Consider the following 12,896-nt stretch of genomic DNA (forward strand, 5'->3'; position numbering starts at 1 on the left):
AGAAATGCATTTGGCTTTAAAATTAGTTTTATCATTACAAATAGTAAGACAAACACTCTGGAAAACTTTCCTGAGTCTTTCTGAGTACTACTATAGGACTTAATACTTTGCTATCCTAATCAATTTTGAGGAAGGAGTGAAAAACACCGTTACCTGAAAATAACCAGTTCCGTTCAACTAAAATAAATAACACAAGTTAATTATGTACACTGTCACCTATTTTCTTGCCCTTCATTCCTGAATCTCCATCTTTTTAGGCTCTCCTAGATTCTTAAACCTAAATCTCTTCCAAATTTGGGCCCGCTTTGGACAACTGGGCTTATTTGGACAATGACCTGATGTTGCATTTTTTAGGCCACTATATTGACTGTCAGACTGAACCTCCTCCTAGAACCTACAGCTAGGTTTGCCTCCCGTAGGTCTTCCCTGTCTCCAGTAAGAAGGTTTAGTTTGAAGTCTATCCCCTCTACTGTGTTCCATTTGCCATTTCACTGAATTGCATCTGACCCACTGCCAGGGTTATGAGTAACCTAGTTACTCAGAAGGAGGCCTTAGACACTTACGGCTACCTCTTAATAAAAACACAATCTGCATAAAACTTACTATTCTATCAGCAAAAGTGTATCATATGTGAATATCTTAGTTCCTCAAACAGTAAGCTCTTTCAAGAGCAGAGATTTCCTTACATTTCTTTGCATCCCTTTTAAGCGACTGGTACACGGATTTGCTACATGGGTGAACAACAAGTGTATTTGTTAACTGAGAGAAATCGGATTCTTTGGCAAAAATGGCACAAGCGATATCTGGGCTAGTTTTGTTAGAATCTGTAAATATGAAATAATTAGCACAAGATAATCATACCAGAGTATCTTAGCAATGAAAGGCACCTGAGAGACCTGGGATTATTATTGTTGATATTGTTCTCAGTAACAGTTGTAGTCCTTAAGCCCAAAATAAAGTTTCATTATCTGTGGGGGAAGGAGGCTACAAAATTGATATGAGAAATGTGCTGCAGTCTATCCAGTGCTTTCCAAACTTCCCAGAAGTCATAATTGGCTGAGTGCTAAAAACAGATTTGTACCCACCTTTCTCTCTCCCTTCCTTGCCGATGGCAGGGAGAAGTGGGAAAGAGAGAAGAGCTTTTGAAAAGCACCCAGGTGATTCTAGGACAACTGCTTTCATTTACTCCAATAAGAGCAACTTAGCAAATTATACAACTATCCCAAAATCTGTAGTTTGTTTTCATCTATGCATATCTACGATGCCATCTACAAGTGATCCAGACCCCTGAAAAAACTGAAGCATATATGAAAAGGTCCACCAAAATTTCCCTTGAGGCAATAACTATACCTAGACAAGTGTTACTGGACATTTTCTCTCTACTGCTAATCACTGTAGATGCTGGGTATGATTTTAAAAATAAGCCAATAGTTTAAAAATAAAAGTTTACTGGGGTAGAAGTTATACATCGTAAAATGAAGTCTTTTTTGTGCATAGTCCTATGAGTTTTAACAAGCACATACAGTCGTGCAACCACCCCCTACCATCAGAATACAAAACAGTGCTATTATCCCCCCAAATTCCCTCATGCTCCATTCCTGTCACTCTTCCTCCCACCCCCAGTCCTTAGAAACCATTAATCTGTTTTCTGATCCCCAAAGTTTTGCCTTTTCCAGAATGTCACATAAATGGACTTACACAGTGTTACAGCCTTCTGAAATCTGGTGTCTTTCCTTAAAAGCATAATGTACTTGAGATCCATCCATGTTATCAGTATTTTTTCACTGAGTTTCTAACAGGACAGTGTCCCTATTTTACAGATTGGGAAACCAGAGATCATTTGCCCAAGGTCGTCTTAGTAGCTAAGACACATGAAATTGAGACACTCATAACTGAAGGGATAGTATGGAAGTGGATGGATTAAACCAAAATGAGGTAAGTGATCAAAGGAGTAATTGGCTCCAACCAGTAGGACTACTTAGGCTACATGGTAAAGAACTCAAAGTAGAAAGGAGTTTGAAAGTATAGGTCAATATAAATAGAAGGAGGAAAATCTGGGGAGGTGGTCAGCCTGCATAATTATATCTTTTAAAAACAGAAATGTTACACATCAAAATAAAAGAAATAGTACCTAGTCTATAGTGTTAGGTTAGGGCTTTCACTTCTAGATATAAAATGTACATAAATCTAGGTAGTGGTTGAGATGTGAAGCTTGGTAAATTATGTGTTGGTAAAACATTTTGAAGTCCTTAGGTAGAAAACATCATAGAACTGAAGAGCATTTAAAGTTTTATAGTGAAGAGCTTAACTCTTAGAATTAATGAAATACAGTAACTGCACATAGGGGAGTCTGAAGTACATAAACATCACTCTCTTGAATAATCTTTAGTAGGGCAAGTTACTACCTTATAGAGCACTTAAAAGCAGCATCAGTATTCATTCATTATCCTCTCTTGACTGCCCCAGTGTATACAGTATTCACCCAGTGAGGAAGCTCTAATGTTTGCTCCATGCTGTTACATTGATTACAATGGGTCTGACTTAGAAAGTGTGCCACTGGGTACAGAATTTAAGAAAAAGATTTTCAAGGGTTAACACTGCTCTGAGCTGCATATATATATATATATATATATATATATATATATATATATATATATTTGTTGTTGTTTTTTGTTTTTTTTTGTTTTTAAACAGCAATAAAAATACATGTGTGCTAAAAAAAAATTAGAATGGGTTAGGTGAAAAAAGTTGTCACTAAACAGAATTCATAAAAATTTTATAAGGATTTTCTATAATCCACCCAAATATATTTGCTAGAGACATCTTAAATAATGACAAATAGTTTGGTTCAAAATTATTTATTTTAAAATAGAATTTTGGAACTAGCAGATATATTGATAATTAGTCCAATCACCAACTTACAGATAAAGGCCCAAAAAATGAAGTTACTTCCCAGAATCACAGTTAGTTAGAAGCAGAGTGACCAGAAATTCCGTTGACTCCTAATTCGTTGAACATATTGTAGACAAAAGTTTTGCCAAACTAGAGTTTTTGCCTAATATTAACTATTTTAGATATATTAGCAATCAAGAAGCGTATCAGACATTGGCCAGCTCATTTCTCTCCAGATGGATATTTAATATAAGTAAATGAAAAGACTGAGTACTCAAAGAAATTCAGTAAGATCCATAAGGTCTGTATTCTCCAACATGTCCAATTAAAATAAAGCTTGAGCATAATTTTAAACTAGAGGCACTGTTTGAAAGAAAACTAAAATATCTTTATTATTCTATTTCCAAGCAGACTAGTGTTTTAATATTTGGAATTAATTTTTAGCAATGTAAAATTCAACTACTATATTGAAACTTTTTTTCTTAGATATAAAATGTGTCAATTAAAGGATGAGTGGTTTGTTGTGCTGGCCAATACAACTTACTCATTTTAAGAGATAATCTCCTAAAAAGAATTTGCTTTTCAAATTCTATGTTATATTTCACATTCCTGGAAACAAATTTTATCACATCTGTCAGAACTTAGTAGGAACAAACTACTCCATCATAGTTCAAAGAAAAAACATAATGTTCTCTAGAAACAATTTATGAAAAAGTCAGATCCATATTTCATATGTGCCACAAAAGCTCATCAGAGTAATAACCCTCCTTCTCCTGGGTGTTATCCTACCATCTGCTGCTCTATTACTTATCTTTATTTTGCAACTAATTAACAGCATAATCTTCTAAATTCAGCAAGTTAATTATCATTATTGTGGTCTTTGCAGCATCATCAGTCCTCATGAAGTCTTGTCTCCCCACCCCCAGAGAACGTATGAAAATGAAGTAGGTTGGGAGAGAGTCTGTTTCTTTGGAGTGGGCTCATTAGGTGTTTGCTGATTAGCTTGGCATGCAGAGGCAGGTCAGAAGAATTCTGCTGAACATGAGGTTCCATGCAGGGCCCAACTAAGTTAATGTAGGTTTCTGAACATTTGCCAAGATGCCCTCTGTCAGCTCTCGGTAGAAACCCCCTGCAGAAAACCTACTGGCTTCCCACCGTGTGCAAAGTTATTTCTCAGTTTGTCACACAACACTTCAAGGAAGGATTGTGAAGAATGCTATCTAAATACTTTATTAAATCTTCTTAACAAAGCTCCTAGACAATTAACATTGTCTTATTCAGACACATTACCTTTTAGTTACAAATATTAGGTAAGAAAGTTGTTTTAGTAGAAGAGTAACACAGATAGCAAACACCTACAGTTTACTTGCTTAATGACAAAACTCCTAAATCTAAATGTGGGGAGGTCCATTGCAATTCTATGGAAGACAGTAGATCCTAGGAATTTTTCTATAATATTAAAAAATACTAGATAATTTTGTATTTGTGAATCCCCACTTACATTTTTCTTACCACATTCTTACTTTCCCAAAGACTTAATGTTCTAACAACCAAAAAAAACCTTGCTCTGGAGACATTTCTTTAGCAAAAAAAGGATCCTACTTCAATATTTATAGTAGACAAACAATATGTATTTGTCTTCCTTATATAAGCACTAGGTTTTGAAAATCAGGGCCCCACAAAAGCATTCCTGGCTATCTTCAGATACAAATAAGTTTTCTCTTCAGCTGTAGTGTGCTAGTCATTCTAATGTGTTCCAATGCTATTTCTCCTAATTTTTTACTTTTTTAATGTATCTTTCACTATGTTTAAAAATTTTTAATTCCAGTATAGTTAATATACACTGTTCATTTCAGGACTTATATAGTGATTCAACAATTCCATATACTGGGGCGCCTGGGTGGCTCAGTCATTTAAGCGTCCGACTTCGGCTCAGGTCACGATCTCACGGTTTGTGGGTTTGTGTCCCGTGTCAGGCTCTGTGCTGACAGCTCAGAGCTTGGAGCCTGCTTCGGATTCTGTGTCTCCCTCTCTGTCTGTCCCTCTCTCCCTCACTCTCTCTCTTCTCTGCCCCTCCCCCACTCACTCACACACTCTCTCAAAAGTAAATAAACATTAAAAAACCCCCATATTTCCATATATTACTCTGTGCTTATCTAGGTAAGCATAATCTTAATTCCCTATTTCACCCATCCTCCCCACCTCCTCTCTGCTAAACATCTGTTCTCTATAGTCAGAGTCTGTTTTCGTTTGTATTTTTTATTTCTTAAATTCCACATAAGAATGAAATCATGTGGTATTTGCCCTTCTCTGACTGGCTCATATTGCTTAGCATTATACTCTCCAGATCCTTCACGCTATTGAAAATGGCAAGATTTCATTCTTTTTTATAGCCGAGTAACATTCCATTCTCCATATATACCTCTTCTTTATTCATCTATTGATGGACACTTAGGCTGCTTCCATAATTTGGCTACTCTAACAATAATGCTGCAATAAACACAGGAGTGCATATATTCCTTTGAATTAGGGTTTTTGTAATTTTTTGGGAAAATACCCAGTAGTGAGATGACTGGATTTTAGGGTAGTTCTATTTTAATTTTTTTAAACTTTATTTATTTTGAGAGAGCAAGCGAGCGAGCAAGAGAGAGCTAGAGAGCAAGCACAAGTGGGGGAGGGGTACAGAGAAGGAGAGACAGAATCCCATCCATGTCATCAGTGCAGCTTGATGTGGGGCTCGAACTCACAAACCATGAGATCATGACCTGGGCCAAGATCAAGATTCAGACGCTTAACCAAATGAGCCACCCAGGCGTCCCTTTAACTTTCTGAGGAACCTTCATACTGTCTTTCACAGTGGCTGCACCAGTTTGCATTCCAGCCAACAGTGCATGATGCCTCCCTTTTTCCCAACATCCTTGCCAACTCTTGGTTTTCTTTTTTTGATTTGAGCTTTTCTGACAGGTGTGAGATGGTATCTCAGTGAGGTTTTGATATGCATTTCCCTGATAACTGATTTTCATGTATCTGTTGACCATCTGGATGTCTTCTTTGGAGAAACATCTGTTCATGTCTTCTGCCCATTTTTAATTGGATTGTGGTTTTTTTGGTGTTGAGCTGTGTTAAGTTCTTGATATACTGTGGATACTTACCCTTTATTGGGCACATTATTTACAAGTATCTTCTCCCACTCGGTAGGTTGTCTTTTTGTTTTGTTGATTGTTTCCTTTGCTGTGCAGAAGCTTTTAATTTTGATGTGCTTCCAATAGTTAATTTTGCTTTTGTTCCTCTTACCTCAGGTGACCTATCTAGAAAGATGTCATTATAGCCGATGTTAGAGAACTCACCACCATACTCTCTTCTAGGATTTTTATGGTTTCAGTTCTCACAATGAGGTCCTTAATCCATTCTAAGTTTATTTTTGTATATAGTGTAAGAAAGTGGTCCAGTTTCAGTCTTTTGCACATAGCTGTCCAGTTTTCCCAGCACTGTTTGTTGAAGAGACTCTTTCCCAATGCATATTCTTGCCTCCTTTGTCAGATTAATTGACCATATAATTGTGGGTTTATTTCTGGGCTCCCTATTCTGTTCCATTGATCTAGGTGTCTATTTTTGTGCAGTACCATACTGTTTCGATTACTACTGCTTTGTAATCTGAAGCCTGGAATTGTGATACCTCCAAGTTTTGTTCTTTTTCAAGATTGCTTTGGCTATTTGGGGTCTTTTGTGGTTCCATGCAAATTTTAGGATTGTTCTAGTTCTGTGAAAAATGCTGTTGGTATTTTAATAGGGATTGCATTACATCTGTAGATTGTTTTGGGCAGTATAGACATTTTAAACATATTTGTTCTTCTAATCCATGAACATGCAATGTCTTTCCATTTCTTTGTATCATGTTCAATTTCTTTCACCACTGTTTTATAGGTTTCAGAGTACAGGTCTTTCACCTATACTCCTTATTCCTAGGTATTTTATTACTTTTCGTGTAATTATAAATGGGATTGTTTTCTTAATTTCCCTTTGTGCTGCTTCATTATTAGTGTATAGACATGCGATGGATTTCTGTATATTGATTTTGTATCCTGTGAACTTACTGAATTCATTCATTAGTTCTAGTAGTTTTTTTGGTGGAGTCTTTATTTTTTTAATGTTTATTACTGCGAGACAGAGACAGAGCCCAAGCATGAGAAGGGCAGAGAGAGAAGGAGACACAGAATCTGAAGCAGGCCCCAGGCCCTGAGCTGTCAGCACAGAGCCTGACGCGGGGCTCAAACTCACAGACGGCGAGATCATGACCTGAGCCGAAGTGGGACACTCAACCGACTGAGCCACCCAGGTGCCCCTTCTGTGGACTCTTTAGAGTGTTCTATACAGTATATAGAATCATGTCATCTGCAAACAGTTGAAGTTTTACTTCTTTCTTACAATTTGGGGGACTTTTATTCCTTTGTCTTATCTGACTGCTGTGACTAAGACTTCCAGTATTATGTTGAATAAAACTTGTCTTCTTCCTGACCTTAGGGGAAAAGCTTTCAGTTTTTTACCATTATGATGTTAGCTGTGGGGTTTTCATATAAGGGCTGTATTATGTTAAAGTATGTTCCCTCTAAACCTAGTTTGTTGAGGGTTTTTATCATGAATGGATGTTGCATGTTGTCATATCTTTTTCTGCATCTATTGAAACAACCTTATGGCTTTTATCCTTTCTCTTACTGATGTGATGTATCATGTCGATTGATCTGTGAATATTAAACCACCCTTGCATCCCTGGAATAAATCCTACTTGCTCATGGGGAATGACTTTTTTAATGCATTGTTGGATTTGGTTTGCTAATATTTTGTTGAGGATTTTTACATCTATGTTCTGTAGCGCTCTCTTTTTTATTTGGCAGTGTGTTTATCTGGTTTTAGTATCAGGTTAATATTGGCCTTGAAGAATGAATTTGGAAGTTTTCCTTCCTCTTCTATTTTTTGGAAAAGTTTGAGAATAGGTTTTAACTCTTCTTTAAATGTTTGGTAGAATTTATCTGTGAAGCCGTTGGATCCTGGACTTTCGTTTTTGGGGAAATTTTTGATTACTGATTCAATTTCATTGCTGGTAATCTATATGTTCAAATTTTCTGTTTCTTCCTGCTTCATTTTTGGGAAGTTATATGTTGCTAGGATTTTATCCACTTCTAGGTTGCTCAGTTTGTTGACACATAATTTTTCATAATATTCTTACAATCCTTTGCATTCCGGTGGTGTCGGTTATTTTTCCTCTTTCATTTCTGATTTTGAGTCCCCTCTCCTATTTTTGATGAGCCTGGCTATAGGTTTATCAATTTTGTTGATCTTTTCAAAGAACCAGCTCCTGATTTCATTAATCTATTTTTTTAGTTCCTAAATCATTTATTTCTGTTCTGATATTTATAATTTCCTTCCTTCTGCTGGGTTTGGGTTTGGGTTCTTTTTCTAGCTCCTTTAGGTGTAAGGCTAGGCTAATATTTGAGATTTTTCTTGCTTCTTGAGGTAGGCTTGTAATGCTATAAACTTTTCCCTTAGAACTGCTTTTGCTGCTTCCCAAAGATTTTAGACCACTGTGTTTTCATTTTCATTTGTCTCCATGTGTTTTTTTTTTTTTTTTTAATTTTTTTTTTTTTTTCAACGTTTATTTATTTTTGGGACAGAGAGAGACAGAGCATGAACGGGGGAGGGGCAGAGAGAGAGGGAGACACAGAATCGGAAACAGGCTCCAGGCTCTGAGCCATCAGCCCAGAGCCTGACGCGGGGCTCGAACTCCCGGACCGCGAGATCGTGACCTGGCTGAAGTCGGACGCTTAACCGACTGCGCCACCCAGGCGCCCCCTCCATGTGTTTTTTGATTTCCTCTTTAACTTGTTGGTTGACTCATTCACTGTTTAGTTGCATGTTATTTAACTTCCATGTATTTGAGCTCTTTTCACATTTTTTTCTTATGGCTGATTTCTAGTTTCACTGCATTGTGGTTGAAAAGATGCATGGCAACTTCAATCTTTTTGCATTTGTAGAGATTTTGTGGTCTAATATATAATCTGGAGAATATTTCATGTGTACTTAAAGAATGTGCATTTTGCTATTGTAGGATGGAATATTCTGAATATGTCTATTAAAACACTAGTCCAATGTATCATTCTAAGCCACTGTTTCCTAATTGATTTCATCGATGTAAATAGGATGTTAAAGTTCCCTACAATCACTGTGTTACCATCAGTTAGTTCCTTTATATTTGTTACTAACTGTTTTTATGTATTTGGGTGCTCCCATTCTGGGTGTATAAGGGTTTACAATTGTTACGTCTTCTTGTTGGAGTCCCCCTTAATGATTATGTAGTGTCCTTCTTTGTCTCTTGTTACAGTCTTTGTCTTAAAGTCTATTTTGTCTGATACAGCTATTGCTACCCCAGCTTTCTTTTCACACCCCTTTGCATGATAAATGTTTCTGCATCCCCTCTTTTTCAATCTGCATGTGACTTTGGGTCTGCAAGGAGTTTCTTGTTGGCAGCATATACACTGGTCTTATTTTTTTTTTTTTTTTTTTTTTTTTTATCCCTCCCATCACCCTATGCTTTTTTTTTTTTTTGGAATGTTTAGTCCATTTACATTCAGAGTAATTATTGATAAGTCTGTATTTATTGGTATTCTGTCATTTGTTTTGTGATTGTTTTTGTGGATCTTCTGTTTTTTTCTTCCCTTGCTCTCTTCTCTCACCACAAGTTGGCTTTCTTTAGTGATATATTTGGATTCCTTTCTCTATTTTTTTTTGCATACCTATTACCAATTTTTGATTTGTGGTTACCATTAGGTTTGTATATAACATCTTCTGAACCACACATCATTTTAGCAAAACCAAACAGGGAGGATGTTTAAGTATTTTCAAAGAGTTGAAGGCAACAACAAAGCACAGTCCAACTCAAGCCTGAAAGAAGACATTGTAAATTTTACTAGAAGGTTAGCAGACTGGCAAAAAAAAAATTATTTAATGTGTAACATGAATCAAAGGGATAAGAGCTGGGAATCACTCATTTGGAGAAACTGGATTTGGAGTCCTATCACTGATGGAGAATCAAGTCCTGTGATCATTTGCCTGTCATTAAGGAAACCAGTCTCAACTTTCTTCAGTTGGGAGGATACAATTATTTCCTCAATTGGTAAGTCTTTTACCTTATTAAGCTCCAGGGGGCTAAAAATCAATGACACTGACATATTAATTCAAATTTTAAAATCATCTGTACCTATTTGGTATTCTATGTTCTGAAAGTAATTAAAGTAACTTGCCACAGAGTAATAGGTTACCCTTGAATTTCAATTTAAAATGGTTAAAAGATCAATTCAGTCTTGTGATTTTAATTGGAAGAGCTAAAATAATCTCATAAGCCTCCCAATAATGGACTATTTAAGAAAACCAAGCCTCATATCTATAAGTTTAATTAAACTTAAAAGGTTATTAAAGTACTTAGAGAAGTTTATTAGACAACTGAGGTACCTACAGGGAAAACAGGATATATTAAGTTTAAAATGAAGTTTGGCATGTTTAAAATTAATTATATTTGAAGACCTTTAAAAGCAATTATATAGTTGGATTTGTAAACTGGCCTTAAAAATTCAGGGAAGAACTAAGTTTCTGAATTTGTAACTTTAATAAATCTAATATATTTTTTAAAAGCAGTCCCTGAAAAAAAAAAATAAAAAATCAAATAAATAAAAGCAGTCCCTGAATAATGGTTTTTATGCACAAAAGTTATCAAGGGCACCAAAAACAAACAACTCACTGATAAAATCCTAACTGCTAAAGAATATAATCAATGGCCTTAAAAGAAGACTTCTTTGCCTCTCTTGATGATCACCAGAACGATTTGCAAGAGAAACTCAAAATTTAAGATCACATCTGCTGAATTTCTTAGTACCTAAGAAATGTATGTTAAATAAACGACAACTGACAGAAATAATTATTAAATGAGACTGAGGAAAAACATATGAACATGAAACCAACTACAAAACCCAAACTATTTTTAGGTCATTTCCCAATGTCGGTAGATTGGTTTTGTACTTGTAACAATATAGAAGTATAGTTGATAACACGCAAGCAGTGAAAATTCTTAGACAGTAATATAAAATGAACATTATAGACTAAGGGAAAACAGACTAGCAATATTTCATAAAAATATAAAACCAATGATGAAATGTGAAATTATTTCTGTACAACAAAACCCCCAATTAATCAGAATTCCCTTAGCATTCTAGGCAATTGGTATTTTGTTACCAGTTCATATTACCTGGATAGAAGGGCAATATCTAATTTTCACAAATGAGCCAAACAGGTATGATATATTAGAAAATGGAAACATAGGACAATCAAATATACCAAAGGTGGTATGTTCTCAAACCACAACGTAATTAAAATAGAAATCAAGATAAAAAGGAAAGCCCCCAGATATTTGGAAATTATACAATAATATAAGCGCCAGTAGTTCAAAGAAATCAGAAAGGAAATTAAAAGATATATGATAATGAAAATATAGCAGATCAAATTTGTGGAAAGAAATTTATAGCTTTAAATGCCTATACTGGAAAGGTAAAAAGGTTTAATCAATAATCCAAGCTTCCACTTTAAGCCAAAAAAACATAGGCACATTAAACCCAATTAACTAGGAGAAAGCATTAGAGATAAAAGTAGCAATGAATGATATGTTTGTACTATCATTAAGAAAAATAAAGCCAAGCTACGCACTAAGAGAAAATATTTGTAAGACATATGTAACAAAAATTTCGTATTTAGTATATCTAAAAAGTTCCTATGACATAAAAATAAGAGACAACCCATTTTAAGAAATCAGCAGAAGATATCACAAAAGCATCTGGCAAAATCAGAAATTAAATAAAACCATAAGATACTGCTACAAACTGCTAGAAATGTCTACAATGAAAATGAGACAAAGCCAAATGCTGGCAAAAATGTGGAACAACTGGAATTCCCATACTCTGTGAGAATTCAGAACTTTGGCAAATGGTCTGGCAGTTTCTTACAAAGTTAAATGTGTACCTACCCCTTACTCAGCAAATTCTACCCTTCAGTAGATAGGCCAAATGAAAATAAACATCCGCAAGAAGAGTTACACAAGAACGTGCACAGCATCTCTGTTCACAATGCTAAACACTGACAACCATTCAAGTGTCCACCAACAAGAGAATGGCTAAAGAAACTGTGTTATATTCACACAATGGAATACTACTCAGCAATAAAAAGCAGCAAACCAATACATTCAACAACATTGATAAATCCTGTGGCTGGACACAAGAATATATATGGATTCATTTATATTAAATTCTAGAACTAATTGCTGGTGACAACAGTTGGGAAGGTATACTGATTGCGAAGGGAAATAAACTTTCTGGGTAGATGTTAATGTTCTATATCATGATAGCAGTGTGAGTTACATTAATACACTTATACATCAAAATTAAAATTGGTTCATTTCAATGTATATAAATTTTACACTCAGAAAGGCCTATTAAAAAATAATTGAGTTGGGTAGGGAATGGTCTGAGGCATAGATAAAACACGAATGGCAGTTACAGTGCTAATAATTGAAGCTGGTGATGGGTACATGGGGGTTCATTATTCTATACTGGTTACTTTGTATATGTTTGAAATTTTCCATAATGAAAAGTTAGAAAAAAAAAAAAAAGGAAACGGACTAATTTCTGAGTCTTTTTATTTAATTAAAACTGGACAATCTTATTTACTACTCCAATTAAAATAGGCAATCACCTAAATATGGTTATTTTACATTAGCAAAATCCTAATAATAAATTTAACTGGATTGTTAAATTTAAGTAGGGCAATCTATGACTCCCCATGCTATTTTTTGGGCCTTCAACCAATGATTATTTTCCATATATAAAGTTATAGCTTTGATTTTTTTAATATACAAGCACACAAAACACTTTTATTCTTGTTAATTTCCTGATGACCTAAAAGAAAAA

The 12,896-nt window shown here is 35.2% G+C and overlaps 1 protein-coding gene across 10 annotated transcripts in view; it reads right to left on the minus strand.

Moving 5' to 3' along the window:
- Window positions 1-12,896, minus strand: part of ATF2 (activating transcription factor 2) — an 81,838-nt gene that overhangs the window by 20,123 nt on the left and 48,819 nt on the right. The gene's annotated exons all lie outside the window — the stretch shown is intronic.

Source organism: Leopardus geoffroyi, chromosome C1 (assembly GCF_018350155.1).
Source record: "Leopardus geoffroyi isolate Oge1 chromosome C1, O.geoffroyi_Oge1_pat1.0, whole genome shotgun sequence".
Lineage (NCBI taxonomy): Eukaryota > Metazoa > Chordata > Mammalia > Carnivora > Felidae > Leopardus > Leopardus geoffroyi.